Here is a 16335-nt window from a genome sequence, read left to right as displayed (position 1 = left end):
TATCACCCTTTGTGTAAAAATAGTTGCCCCTCAGGTTCTTATTAAATTCTCTCCCATCCATAGTGGCTGCTAACCAGAAGATAACCATGGCTTGTGTAAACACCATAGAATTGTTTAATTGAATCAAGCATGCAGAGGACTAAGGGGAATTGATAGAGTGAATGCACAGAGTATTTTAGGGGAATCAAAAACAAGAGGACATAGGTTTACGGTGAGAGGGGGGAAATTAATAATAGGAACCTGAGGGGCAACGTTTACACTCAGAGGGTAAATGGAACAAACTACCAGAGGAGGTAGTTGAGATATGTACAACAACAGCTTTTAAAATATACTTGGGCATGTACAAGGATAGGAAAGGTTTAGAGGGATATGGACCAAATGCAGGCAAATGGGACTAGCTTGGATGGGGCATCGTGGTCAGCGTGGACGTGTTTTTCCTAAAGGCCTATATCCGTGCTGTATGACTCGGAGAACTTAACCCTGAGCAAGATAAGAGCTGGGATAAAGAACAGAGGGAATATTTAGTCCGTGGAATGAGAGAGTAAGCACTTCCAGTGGCAGGCGTAAACTGTCAAGCCATTCTGGGTTTATTTTTTGTGAGTGTTGTCATAAAACATGTCATGAAATTTTGCTGTCACTTAGATGTTGATCAGAATTCCATAACAGAAGTAAAATGATTTTCTAGTCATGCATGGTGTCACATTCCAGGCTGCTGGTTCCTCTGCGTCTCAATCTGCACAATGCTTGTGTATTTGTCCATAAGTAGTAAAACTGTTGACAGCCGGTATAAACAGAGGGGGAGTACGGTTGGGCAATGGGCACCACAGCGGTAGAGTTGCTGCCTTACAGCGCCAGAGACCCGGGTTAGATTCTGACCACGGGTCTGTCTGTGCGCAGTTTGTATGTTCTCTCCGTGGCCTGCATGGGTTTTTCCTGGGTGCACCAATTTCCTCCTACACTTCAGATATGTACAAGTTTGTAGGTCAATTTGCTTCGGTAAAGATTGTAAATTGTCCCCACTGTATAGGATGGTGCTAATGTAGAGGGTGATCACTGGTTGGCGGGAGCTCAGTGGGCTGAAGGACTTGTTGCTGCGCTGTATCTCTAAAACACAAATCCCTTCACTATCGTGGGCAGAGAGCTAATATCTCCTTTTCCTCCCCCTTCTCTCTCCTCTTGATGGCCAAGAAGTCTTCCGCACCGAACTCATCGACTAATTACAGTGGAAAAGCCAAGCTGTTGCTTGTTTGTTAGAAACCTAATTGGCTGTGAAAAAGCTGAACTTGTTTTTTTGCGATTTATAAACACATCATCTACATGCCAAGAACCATAATTTCTGGCAAAATGAGTGTCAGGATCTTTGAAAGGAAAAGCCATAACATTGCAAGTCATCCCTTAGGCACAGCTCCTCTGAGACAGCAGTCTTTGTCCTCAAAAAGAGATGCCGGCACTTGTCAGCCATACAAAAGACAACGCTCCTCGCTGCAAATGTGTAAATCTGCGTTTTTTAACTAATTCTCCTCATGCATTGCAGTGAATGCTCTTATGACCAATTACTATTGAAATGCGGGAACAGTTGCAAATTGTTCGGAAGCAAGCCAACTGGCCTCACAGAGACTTAAATCAAGAGTTAATTCAGTTTCAAACTATGTAATTATGGGGAAATAAGAGGGTCTGCTTGAGCTAATGGGGCTAGTAATTGAATATTGATAATGAAACGTCACATGAACTTTTCCTTGTGCTCTCTGAATGTAAGAGTCCCTTCAATACCTTGTTTTGTTCATGAAGAAGTGCTCCGATAGATTTGTATTAATTGCTTTTAGTGCAAGTAACTGCCTTGAATCTCCTTTATATTCTCTTTTAGCATAATGGTGATTGTCATGCTTTGCAAACTCAAGCCTTTGGGTGGCATGGTGGTGAAGCGGTAGAGTTGCTGCCTTACAGCTCCAGAGACCCGGGTTCGATCCTAACTACGGGTGCGGTCTGTGCAGAGTTTGTACCTTATCCCTTTGACCATGTGGGTTTTCTCCATGTACTCCAGTTTCCTCCCACACTGCAAAGACGTGCAGGTTTGTAAGTTAATAAAGTTTGGTTAAATTGTAGTCCCCAGTGTATGGACGATTGCTGGTCGGCCCGGATTTGGTGTGCCAAAGGACCTGTTTCCGTGCTGTACCCCTAATACTCCACTATTAGATAAAAACACAAAATGCTGGAGTAACTCAGGTCAGGCAGCATCTCTGGAGAATATGGAAAAGATCACTTTTCCGATTGGGACTCTTCTTCAAACTGATTGCAGTACATGGGGGGTTAAAAGCTGGAAAGGAGGTGGAAGAAGAGATTCAATCCTAAAAGTAAGAACATCAAATTATGAGAGCATAGATAGGGTAGACAGTCAGAACCTTTTTCCCAGGGTGGAACAGTCCTACATTAGAAGGCATAGGTTTAAGGTGAAAGGGAGAAAGTTTAATGGAGATGTACGGGGCAAGTTTTGTTTACAATTGTCGGGGTGGTGGCGGAGGCAGAAAAGAAAGTGGCCTTTAAGAGATTTTTAGATAGGCATATGGAAAGTGCAAGGAATAGAGGCAGATAGATCAGATTAAATCAGTTTAACTTAACATCATGTTCAACATAAACATTGTAGGCGAAGGGCACATTCCTGTGCTGTACTGTTCTACTGTCAGCGATGGCAGCCTCGCCAAAGAACTGTCTGTCTTTTTTGTTATTTTTAGTGAGTTTTAAAAAGTACGTATTAATGTTCTCTTGTTTGTTTTATGTGGGGGGTGGGGAGGGGGACCGGGGGAAACTTTTTTTCTCAATCTCTTACCTTGCCGCTATTTTTTTCCGGATCGTATCTCCTGTCGCTCAGCAGCCTAACATCATGGAGCCGGTGGCCTTGCTCGAGACTGAATTTGAGCTCCACCAGGGGGCTGTAAACTTACCATTGGAGCCTGGGTTTGATGCTCCAACTGTGGCCTGCGGATTCCAATATCGAGGATGTGGTGGATGTTTTTGTTAAAATGTATTTTGTGTATTTTATTTTTATTGGTGTGGGCAAATCAAATTCCTCTTACGTTGCAAAACATACTTGCCTAAAGTATGATTATGATTATGTACTTTGTTCAATTTGAAACGTCGCCCATCCATGTTCTCCAGAGATGATGCCTGACCCACTGAGTTACTACCACACTTTGTGTATTTTCTTTGTAATCCAGCGCCTGCCGTTCCTTGTGTCTCCAGTATTGGGTATAGTTCAAAAGCTCATAAAACATGGAAGCAGAGTTAGGTCATAAGGCCCATCGATTCTACTACACCATTCAATCATGGCTGATCTGTCTTTCCCACCCAATCCCATTCTCCTGCCTTCTCCCCATAACCTTTGACACACTTAATAATCAACGACCTATCAATCTCCACCTTAAAAAGACTGGGCCTCCACAGTCGTCTGTGGCAGTGAATTTCACAGATTCACCAACCACCCTCTGGCTAAAGAAATTCCTCATTATTTCCTTTCTAAAGGTACAAACGTTTATTCAGAGATTGTGCCCTCTGGTCTTAGATACTCCTACTAGTGGAAACAACCTTTCCACATTCACTCCATCCAGGCCTTTCATTATTCGGTAAGTTTCAATAAGATTCTCCCATATCCTTCCAAGCTCCAGCGAGTACAGGCCCAGAGCCATCAAATGTATCGGTGTATTTTGTTTTTATTTCAAAATAATTGCTTTCCCTTTTGTTTGAAACAAAGCCTGAAATTTTCTGGTCTTTTACCAGATACCATTTATCTTTGGGAAGTAGGCCAGTGATGTAATGGGATGCCAAGAATTAGTTGAAGAAGTTAAATGTTATCAGGTGAAGAAAGATTTATCACTAATCTGCTGTGTTTCAATTATCAGTTTACAACAAGAAAAACAGATGATTGGATCATCATCTATGCTCTGGATTACTGTAAGTACACCAATCTTTTAAGAGAGGGAGTTGGCATTGTGATATGTACAATGAAGAGTGTCGAAAGCAGAAAAGAAAATTAACAATAAACAAGGAACTCCAGATGCTGGTTAATACCAAAGAAAGATACAAAGTGCTGGAGTAACTCAGCGGATCAGGCAACATCTACGGAAAAGAAGGATAGGTGACGTTTCAGGTCGGAACATTTCTTCGGACTGGTTAGTTTAGTTGAAAGATACAGCATGGAAACAGGCCCTTCGGCCTACCAAGCCCACGCCGACCAGCGATCACCCAAACACAAGTGTGTAGGAAGGAACTGCAGATGCTGGTTTACTCCAAAGATAGACACAAAATACTGGAGTAACCCAGTGGGACAGGCTGCCTTCTCTGGAGAGAAGGAATGTGTGACGAATCTGAAGAAGGTTCTCGACCCACAACGTCACCCATTCCTTGTCTCCAGACATGCTGCCTGTCCCACTGAGTTACTCCAGCATTTTGTCTACCCATATACTAGTTCTCTCCTACACACTAGGAACAATTTACAACTTACAGAGGCCAATTAACCTACACCTGCACGTCTTTGGAATGTGGGAGGAAATAGGAGTACCAGGAGAAAACCCACGCAGTCACAGGGAGAGCGTACAAACTCTTACAGATAGCTCCTATAGTCAGGATCAAACCCGGGTCTCTGGTGCTGTAAGGCAGCAAAGCTGCTGCTGCGCCACTGTGTCGCCTTTGATTGTGGGGGGTTTGGGAAAGAAAACTGTGAGAGAGGGGCAGGACAGAGCATTGCCGGTGATGATGAATGGTTATTTGATTAGTGGACGAAGGCCAAAGATGAAGGGAGCTGGTGAGCACCAGGAATCACAGAGGGCCGATCCATGTTCTGCAGTGATACTGCCTGACCCGATGAGTTACTCCAGCACTTTGTGTCTATTTTTTGGTAAATTAGCAAGCTGTCGGGGGAACTAAACTGTATTCTGTGCTGCAACCAAGTTGGAAAATAATCAAAGTAACTAGAATCATGAAAATAATTATCCAATAAATCACAATCCTTCATTCAGTTAAAATTTCTGTCAGGGAAAGATTTTACTTGGGAGCTTCCTTTCGGATTTAATGCTAACTGACCTGCTTTGCTTTTTTCTTTGATTTTCGCTTTCAGTTCACGAAAACGGATGGTGCAAACAATATTTGACCAGAATTAATTATGCAAATAACACAAAGGCTGTCAGCTCTCACCGTTGCAATCGAGGAAACCTGACAGCAAGAACTGACAGCAGTTGCTATTAGTAATACCCTGCTAATCCACAGAATGCACTCTTGCAGCCTCCCCTCAGGCAATCGCCACGGATCCAAAGGAGCTTGCATGGTTTACACACTCAGTTCTCATTATCTGTGAATTTCCTATCTGTGTATTCAGTCGGCCAAACCAATATTTTTATTGAGGAACTCATCACCATAAATATAAATATGGTAGGAAGGAACTGGTCTCGACCCAAACGTCACCTGTTCCGTTTCTCCAGAGTTACTCCTCTACCTTCCATATAAATATGGTGATTGGTTTAATTTAGTTTTAGTTTAGTTTAGAGATATAACACAGAAAGGACCTTCAGCCCACAGAGTCTGTATGCTAGACTATCCTACACACTATGGACAATTAACAATTTTTTTATCAAAGCCAATTAACCGACAAACCTGAACGTCTTTGGAGTGTGGGAGGAAACCAGAGCACCCGTCAATGGGAGAATGTACAAACCCTGTTCACACAGCACCCATCGTCAGGATCGAACCTGGGTCTCTGGCGCTGTAAGGCAGCAACTTTACTGCTGCACCAGTGTACCGCCCTAGGTTTCCTGGCCTCTTGTGTCAAGTGGTTCCCCGCTATTCAACAGTGTTCCAACAGAGAGCAGCTTTTATTTATATAGTTGCAACTCATGATTTCAAAATCTACCTGTAACTTTCAAAACACTCAATGGAAGTAGTTTGTTACCCAATATCACTTCCAATTAGATATATAAATATTTTAATATTTTTTTTAATAGATGTTAATGGTTTATGAACATTATGTGGCATATTTATCTATAATTGAAAGGGCAGTGATAATTACATTTTTTATTATCTGTGAGAAGTCTATCACATTTCTCGTGGATAATGAGGATTTAGTATGTACTGTTCTGGGCCCATGTATGCTGAAAATGTTACACATTGTTGAATGTGACATCATTGAGTTTTATTGTTGTACTGAACCAGAATATTTTAATTTAGTTTAGTTTAGGATACAGGCTCTTCAGCCTGCCGAGTCCGCACCGACCAACCTGTGCGCCAGTTCTACCCTATATGCAGACATCCACCACCCCAAAAATAAATTTGAAAGTTTTACTTTTTTTTTAAAAAATGAGACGTTATGTGTGACCATTTCTACACTGGACATAATAAATCATTTGATGATAATGACACATAATGTAAATATAACGATCTAACTTATTATAGGATATTATAAGCAGCTGTTTATACTGAGCGGAGACAGAACGTGACATGCTGAACCATCTCAGTGCAGCCTCTTCATTGGCATCAAGTACCAATTCACTTTCTCCATGTTGGTTCAATGATTTCTCATGTGCTCTGCATATGTAAAATCCTGCTGAATTGCCACTTATGTTAAACTAAAATTTGTTGGAACCAGGACATAATTCAGTAGCTGTTGTATTATTTCTAGTTTTCGGAGATATGGTGTGGAATCAGGACCTCGGGTCCATTGATTCCATGCCAACCATTGATCACCTGTACGTACATGAGTTCTATATTATCCCACTTTAACATCCTACACACTCGGAGCGATTTACAGAAGCCAATTAACCCACTGTACAAACCTGCATGTCTTTGGAATGCGGGACGAAACTGGAGTACACGGAGGGAGAAACCCCACATGGTCACAGGGAGACGGTTCTGTACACTCCCCCTACATCAATCTGAAAAGGTTCAGACCTGAAGAACATTGGAGAGGTTAAGGTGATTATACAGGCCATCCAACAGCCAGAGGCAATTAGAGGATCAGATACAGTATGTAAGCGAGTCGCATGAAGGTTTGAGAGTAATAGGATTACAATAGTGGGATTTTAACTTTTCCCCAAATTAACTGGGGTTGGCTGAGTGCAAGGATAGTAGATTGGGCAGAATTTGTCCAATGCATCCAAGAAAGTCCTGGAGGCTAACGCCCTAAAATCCAAATGGAGATGGGTTCTCATCTCGATCTTGTATTAGGAAGTGGCTGGCACAGTGGTGCAGCGATAGAGTTGCTGTGTCGTGCAATGCAAGAAATCCAGGTTCGATTCTGCTGTCCGTCCCTCCAATAGGACATCAGGTTTGTAGATTAATGGCTTCGGTAAAAATTGTAAATTCTCCCCATTGTATAGGATAGTGCTAGTGTACAGGGTGATCGTTGGTCAGCGCAGACTTGGTGGGCCAAAGAGCCTGTTTCCACGTTGTATCTCTAAAGTATAAAGTAAAGTGTAATTCGGCAGTAGTGGAAATAACACTTTGAGAACAGTGACCATAATTCCGTATGTTTCAAGGAATGGAAAGGGATAAGGTTGGTTATCAAGTTAAGGTCTTCAAGTTAGGACGGAAGGCTGGTTTAAATAGCATAAAACTGGATCTTGTGAGCCTAGATTGGAAGCAGATGCATACAGGTAAATTAGCAGCTAATAAGGGTGAGCCGTTTGAAAGAAAGTTAGTAAGTTTTCGTGGCCTTCTTGTTCTAGACATGAAATTTGATGTTGTCTTGGAGATAGTGAGGAAGATTTCTAAGTCTACGGCAGGATAGAATTTTAATGGGAATTTAGACAGTTTTTGGCAGATGGAATTTAATCCTGATTAGTACAAACTGAGGCATTTTAGCAAGTCATGTAAAAGTAGAGCATAAACAGTAAATGACAGGATACACGGGAATAGAGATGAGCAGAGGACCCCTGCTGCATTAAGCCATCGTTCCCTGAAAGTGGCAAAACAGCTAGAAAGGTTGGTGAAGGAATGTGCCATGCTTGCCTTCATGTCGTCTCTGTGACGGCAAGGATTTCCTCCCACTGCTTCCAACTGATGAATGATACTGTACCCGGCCCCCCCAATCCACACTGACCTTCGATCATCCGTTTCTCACTATTCTATGTAAATCCCACTTTCCCATCCATGCCCGACACATCGGGGGCAAAATTTACACAGGCCAATTAACCTACAAAAAACTGCACGTCTTGGGATGTGGGGAGAGGAAAAACCGGAGCAGCCAGTAAGTGAGAATGTAGAAACCTCCACACAGATCACACCCGAGGCCGGGACTGAACCTTTGGCTCTGGCGCTGTGAGGCAGCAGCTCCACCAGCTGCACCATTGTGGAGTTCAACATTTAATTTCTACATAACTATTTCATTGATATAGTTTAATTTAAAAAATATTTGTGTTTCATAATGTACAGTAAATCCTTGATTATAAATGTTCAATTTACAAATTTTCACAACCATGCTGTTGACATTTTAATCTATTTGTTTTTTGATTTACAAAATATTTTTTTCTACAATGAGGCATCTGTCTCCGCACATTGGAATATACATACCCAGTCTGGGAATTTTGCCCTTTATCAGCTCCGCGGAGTTCCTCGGTCGCGAGTTTGAGTCTTCAGTGTAGTTTTTTTCTTGCAGAATAAATGTCTGTATGAAATGCAGTGTGTTGAATGAATTCCTGACCGCAGCATTGAATCACCTCCCGCACTCATGAAGACCTCGGGCTACCTGCCCTTAGGCGGCCTAAGGTTTTCACACTCTTATATCCGTGTGCAGCAGAGGCGCCAAACGTGAGCTTTGGTGTGCAGACGACATCCTGGAAAAAATGTCTGGTTTCTTCCAGGTAGGCAATATACCCTCCCGCGCAATATACCCTCACCTTCTCTTTTATGAAGGGGATTTAGTTCCCCTTTCTTCCAGGACCGACCCGAGGTTCCGCTGTCACCTCTGCGGGCCACCCTCGGTGAACGCTCACTCAACTTTGTCTTGGGATTCCTACTCTCCCGCGCAATATACCCTCACCTTCTCTTTTATGAATGGGGATTTAGTTCCCCTTTCGTCGAGGACCGCCCGGAGGTTCCACTGTCACCTCTGCGGACCGCCCTCGGTGAACGTCCTGTCTCCCGGTCCCTGGGATAGCAGGGGGCGATAAAACAGCACAATACCCCCCCCCCCCCTCCCCCCCACCCCCATCCAGAGGAATCCGCTCCCCGATGGGCCGCTACGGTGACGCGCTGCGCGACCTCAAGAACAAGACGCACCTTGCGCACCATCAGTTTCTGCCCCTCTGGAGTTGGAGCGGGGCTGGGCTGGAGTTGCTGATCTGGGATCTCCGTGCTTGCAGTGGGCCTGGGGGTCGGTGTCCCGATGAGGGGGCACAGCTCGGGCTGTGGGCGAACTGCCACTTGTCGCCATAGCGGCCCATCGGGGAGTGGCTCCTGGTGGTCCCGATGTCTCCCGCTAGTTTGCAGTTTTCCTCTGGAGTTGGAACGAGGCTGGGCTGCTGCTGGCTGTGGGTCTCTGGGATCTCCGTGCTTGCAGTGGGCCTGGGGGTCGGTGTCCTGTTGGTCCTGACGTCTCCGGTGACTGGCATTGCCGACGTGAAGACAGTGCAAAGCCCCTACGCCGGTGCAATGCACGGGGAGCTGGAGAGGGGAGGGAAGGGGTCACACACATGGCCGGGAAGCAGAGGGGTGTAGGTGGGGTGAAACTGAAGGGAGCGACAATCTGCAGCTCCCTGCCCGCTGAGTTAAAAAAGTTCCCACGCAAGACTCACGATACACTGTGTATCGTGAGTCTACCGTGGGAACTTTTTTAACTCAGCGGGCAGACAGCAGCATATTGTCAATTATTAACCCTCCCGCGCAATATACCCTCACCTTCTCTTTTATGGATGGGGATTTAGTTCCCCTTTCTTCGAGGACCGACCGGAGGTTCCTCTGTCACCTCTGCGGGCTGCCCTCGGTGAACGTTTTCAAGGACCTTTTTTCAAGGACTGAAAAAATGTCGCTATTCGGAGGTTTTCGTTATTTGGATCTTCGGATAAAAGTTTGTGCACCTGTACTGAACCAGAATATTTTAGTTTAGTTTAGTTTAGGATACAGGCTCTTCAGCCCGCCGAGTCCGCGCCGACCAACCTGTACACCAGTTCTACCCTATATGCAGACATCCACCACCCCAAAAATAAATTTGAAAGTTTTACTTTTTTTTTAAAAATGAGACGTTATGTGTGACCATTTCTACACTGGATATAATAAATCATTTGATGATAACGACACATAATGTAAATATAACGATCCAACATATTATAGGATATTATAAGCAGCTGTTTATACTGAGCGGAGACACAACGTGACATGCTGAACCATCTCAGTGCAGCCTCTTCATTGGCATCAAGTACCAATTCACTTTCTCCATGTTGGTTCAATGATTTTTCATGTGCTCTGCATATGTAAAATCCTGCTGAATTGCCACTTATGTCAAACTAAAATTTGTTGGAACCAGGACATAATTCAGTAGCTGTTGTATTATTTCTAGTTTTCGGAGATATGGTGTGGAATCAGGACCTCGGGTCCATTGATTCCACGCCAACCATCGATCACCCGTACGTACATGAGTTCTATATTATCCCACTTTAACATCCTACACACTCGGAGCGATTTACAGAAGCCAATTAACCCACTGTACAAACCTGCATGTCTTTGGAATGCGGGACGAAACTGGAGCACCCGGAGAAAACCCACATGGTCACAGGGAGACAGTACAAACTCTGTACACTCCCCCTACAATCAATCTGAAGAAAGGTTCAGACCTGAAGAACATTGGAGAGGTTAAGGTGATTATACAGGCCATCCAACAGTCAGAGGCAATTAGAGGATCAGATACAGTATGTAAGCGAGTCGCATGAAGGTTTGAGAGAAATAGGGTTACAATAGTGGGATTTTAACTTTTCCCAAAATTAACTGGGGTTGGCTGAGTGCAAGGATAGTAGATTGGGCAGAATTTGTCCAATGCATCCAAGAAAGTCCTGGAGGCTAACGCCCTAAAATCCAAATGGAGATGGGTCTCATCTCGATCTTGTATTAGGAAGTGGCTGGCACAGTGGTGCAGCGATAGAGTTGCTGTCGTGCAATGCAAGAAATCCAGGTTCGATTCTGCTGTCCGTATGGAGTTTGTACATTCCCCCGTGGATTTTTCCCGGTGCTCCAGTTTCCTCCAATAGTCCAAAGACATACAGGTTTGTAGATTAATTGGCTTCGGTAAAAATTGTAAATTCTCCCCATTGTATAGGATAGTGCTAGTGTACAGGGTGATCGTTGGTCAGCGCAGACTTGGTGGGCCAAAGAGCCTGTTTCCACGTTGTATCTCTAAAGTATAAAGTAAAGTGTAATTCGGCAGTAGTGGAAATAACACTTTGAGAACAGTGACCATAATTCCGTATGTTTCAAGGAATGGAAAGGGATAAGGTTGGTTATCAAGTTAAGGTCTTCAAGTTAGGACGGAAGGCTGGTTTAAATAGCATAAAACTGGATCTTGTGAGCCTAGATTGGAAGCAGATGCATACAGGTAAATTAGCAGCTAATAAGGGTGAGCCGTTTGAAAGAATGTTAGTAAGTTTTCGTGGCCTTCTTGTTCTAGACATGAAATTTGATGTTGTCTTGGAGATAGTGAGGAAGATTTCTAAGTCTACGGCAGGATAGAATTTTAATGGGAATTTAGACAGTTTTTGGCAGATGGAATTTAATCCTGATTAGTACAAACTGAGGCATTTTAGCAAGTCATGTAGAAGTAGAGCATAAACAGTAAATGACAGGATACATGGGAATAGAGATGAGCAGAGGACCCCTGCTGCATTAAGCCATCGTTCCCTGAAAGTGGCAAAACAGCTAGAAAGGTTGGTGAAGGAATGTGCCATGCTTGCCTTCATGTCGTCTCTGTGACGGCAAGGATTTCCTCCCACTGCTCCAACTGATTGAATGATACTGTATGGAAGCAGGCTATTCGGCCCCCCCAAATCCACACTGACCTTCGATCATCCGTTCTCACTATTTCTATGTAATCCCACTTTCCCATTCATGCCCGACACATCGGGGGCAAATTTACACAGGCCAATTAACCTACAAAAACTGCACGTCTTTGGGATGTGGGAGAAAACCGGAGCAGCCAGAGGAAAACCCACACAATTTATGTGAGAATGTAGAAACCTCCACACAGATCACACCCGAGGCCGGGACTGAACCTTTGGCTCTGGCGCTGTGAGGCAGCAGCTCCACCAGCTGCACCATTGTGGAGTTCAACATTTAATTTCTATATAACTATTTCATTGATATAGTTTAATTTAAAAAATATTTGTGTTTCATAATGTACAGTAAATCCTTGATTATAAATGTTCGATTTACAAATTTTCACAACCATGCTGTTGACATTTTAAATCTATTTGTTTTTTGATTTACAAAACTATTTTTTTCTACAATGAATAGTGCATCTCTCTCTGCACATTGGAATACATTGCACTGAAAAACCTAAAATACTTTTTGTCCAGTCTTTGTGATTTATGAAATTTCACTGAATGAAATATTTTGCAGGAATACATCCCTTTCATAAATCAAAGAATGGCTTTAGCAAAATACATTTTACAGCAGTCTTTGATAAATAATGTATTGTATTTTAATGCTAAGGTGACATGGTAGTATATTGTGCTCAGAATTACATTAATTCTTAGTAATGCCCTTGGGTCCTATAATTTAGGCAGTAATTTTTTTTTGATTGCTATTTCACATAAATGTGATTTATTTATCTCTTGTTTTTCTTTCTTAAAGTTCCATTTGTTACAAATATTGAATTTTTCAAAATATAATTGCATTTTTCTTCCAATTTGTCAGCTTTAAAAAGATACACCTCCCTCCATACAGCATATAAAGGGTTTGAATTGTCATGAATAGTTATTTTTTAAGAAACATTAGAACAGATCTATATTTATTCCTAATATTCTAAGGGTGATAGAGTACCATGACCTATTCCAACTTGAGCAATGCCCTTTCCTCCCAATTTGTTAAGAGCCTCTCATTTTTTGCCTTGAATATGCCCTTTGATGAAGCACAAACATTAATATTACTCGATGTTGCTGTCCATACTATGCTATTAGGAAGACCTCACCCAGCATGACTAGTTTTGCAACAGCAATTTAGCTGCACCAGCAACTTAATTGCATGAAGAACCTTGGATGTGATGAAACATCTTGAGCTGTTTTGCATGTTAGAATATCAAACAGAATCTGACATTGAATCATTCGAGAAGATATATCACAGAGATGACCAAAAACTGCATCAACCTGGAGAAGAAAAATAGAAAATTGTAGGAAGGCTTATGCACAAAATTTACATGGTAGTAACAACACAACACAGGCCAACAAATCTATGTAGTTCAAAACACAAAGTGCTGTTGGAACTCATGGACAGCTTGATTGTAATAATGTTTTTGTTTAGTTTAGAAAGATAGACTTGGCTATCCCTCAGTACAGCAACATCAAGAACGGGCGCCGAGCCACCGCATTGTGGCTGGGGAGGAAAGTAGCTCGGGTGGCTACGAGCGGCCGCCGTTCCTTAAATTCCTGTGTCAGCGCGAGTAACCTCAATTGGTCTCTTGATCGCGCTGACACAGGAGTACGCTACACCGCCCGCTGTCCTGTCATCCATTGCCCGCTGACCAGCTCCGCTCTATGATCTTTGCTCTTGAGCTGGTCCCCGCAATGTCCAGTCTACATTGAGAGACACAGACCGGGCAGTGAATGCCATGCAGTGTCACCCAGCGCAGCAAGTGGGGCCATGTCCTGCTCCCGGCCGCAGTCGGAATTTAAGGAAAGGTGGCCGCTCGATGCCACCTGAGAAACTTCCCTCCCTGGCCACAAAGCGGTGGCTCCGCACCCAGAGCGCCACGACAGGGGTGAGTGTGCGAGTTGCTGGCATGATCCCCGACCCCCTCCTTCTCAACACTCCTGCCCATGCTGATCCGGGCCAGACTCCCCACGCGCTGTGAAAGGAACTCTCCCCCAATCGGTCCCTTGAACTTGTATTGTCATTCAATAAGATTACAACTGATTCAACTTGTCCCAGTGTGCTCCCGTTTTCCCCCACCATCTCTCCACCTGCCGTCACCCTCCACCCCCCACCCATCAGTCATTCAGAATGGAGGAGATCTGGAAGCCTTTGGCAAATTGAATTGTGACTTTCTTTATTTGTATTTATTTATTTATTTACTTATTGAGCGTGAGAAATTCTATGTCCCGCCAGCCTTCTTTCAAAATTGAGTAACTCAAAATGGGGGGTGCGTCTTCGATGCAGGTTCGTCTTCATTGCCGGAAAATACGGTAACCTACAAACCTCTATTTCTTTGGAGTGTGGGAGGAAACCGGAGCACCTGGAGAGAACCCACGCAGTAATGGGGAGAATGTATAAACTCCGTACAGACAGCCTGTAGTCAGGATCGATCCCGGCTCTCTGGCGTTATAAGGCAACAACTCTACCGCTACGCCACCGTGTCACCACTAAAAGGGCTTTTCACTGTACCTCGGTACACATGACACTAAAATAAACTAAATGCCTGTGGAGGGAATCGACAGATGACCTTTGTGCATGAGACCCTTCAGCCTGATTGTAATAAAGGGGCAGAAAGCTAGGCAGGAGAGGTGGGGGCGGGACAATGCCTGCCAAGTGATAGGTGGATACAAGTGAGGGTGGTTGAACTGGCAGATGTGGTGGTCACACAAACCATCTTAAACCCTTATTGTCATAGAATCAGTCAGCGTGGAAACAGGCTATTTGGACCAACTTCCCCATGCCGACCAATATGTCCCATATACTAGTCCCACCTGCCTGCGTTTGGCCTATATCCCTCTAAACCTGTCCTATTCATGTATCTATCTAAATGCTTCTTAAACTTTGCAATTGTACCTGCCTCAACTACCTCCTCTGGCAGCTTGCTGCATTCACCTACTGCCCTTTGTGTAAAAGTGTTACCCTTCAGGTTCCTTCTTCAGTTTATTACATGATCATAACATTCCTATACAAGCTCCCTGCTGGTTTATCTAGATTTGGCCTAATGTATATCTGCTCATTGCCAGTTCACTACATATGGGAGCACTTCCATGGGTTTTTATCCGTTTTTTTGCCTCCCCCAGGAGATCACGAGGTTCTTGGGGTGGAGAGGGGTGATCGCGGTATAAAGGGGAGGGTAGTGTCTTGTGTTCTGTGTCTTGTGTCTACTGTTTGTGGGTAAGTGTGTCTGTTTAGTGTTCAGCCATGAGCGAATGGCGGTGCGGGCTCGACGGACCTGGTGGTCTACTCTCGCACCTACTTTCTATGTTTCTATGTTTCTATGTTTCCATGTCCCAACCACTCCCTGGGCTCTCCCCCCTATTGTATTTAGGAAGGATTATCTTACATTTATGACTTTTGGTTCAAATCTCCAAAGAAAAAAACAAACATGTGTGTAATCTTCAGGACTTGTCAGCCACCTCTTACCCTCACAAAAGAAACATGGTGAGTCATTCACTTGCGATACTTATAACTTTACCTTTGTAAATTTTATATTGCGCCTTCCCTTGCACTCCCATGTCTATCTTGTAATAAAGAGATGAGACTGTGGTCTAAACAAAGGCTTAATTTTCTGGTGTTATAACGAATTTGAGCGATTTATTTATGTATTTTGTATCTGCATCATTATTATTTGCAGAAAGACACAAAGTGCTGGAGTAACTGAGTGGGTCAGGCAGCATCTCTGGAGCAAAAGGATGGGTGACTTTTCAGGTTGGATCCCCATGGCAGGCAGGATATGGAGGCTATGGAGCGGGTGCAGAAGAAGTTTACCAGATTGTTAGAGATAGCTAGACCCTTCTTTAGTCTGAAGATGGGTCCCGACCCGAAATATCACCCATCCTTTTTCTCCAGAGATGCTGCCTGATCCACTGTTACTCCAGCACTTTGTGTCTATTTTTGGTATAAACCAGCATCTGCAGTTCTTTGTTTCATTATTATTTACAATGCTTGTGCCCTCAGATCCCTTTGCTCTGCTGAGCCAATTAGATACATTTGCCAAGATGAATGTGTCCTCATTACATTTTCTATCAAAAAATACCAACTCATACTTATTTTTTGCCAAGTACAGATCCCCAAGTACAGGATTAATTCTGTTTTCCTAAATCTTAATGCCTTATATATTACCAAAACCTCCACTTTGGCATCATCTTCAAATAAGGAAACTGTGTCTGATTTCCGAGTCAAAATAATTTATCTAAATAGCAAACAATTGTAGTGCATTGTGAGAACCCACTTCCTACCTTT

This window comes from Leucoraja erinacea, chromosome 8, assembly GCF_028641065.1.
Source record: "Leucoraja erinacea ecotype New England chromosome 8, Leri_hhj_1, whole genome shotgun sequence".
In the NCBI taxonomy this organism is placed as follows: Eukaryota; Metazoa; Chordata; class Chondrichthyes; order Rajiformes; family Rajidae; genus Leucoraja; species Leucoraja erinaceus.
The sequence above is the reverse complement of the archived record's forward strand: the minus strand, read 5'-3'. Positions refer to the sequence as shown.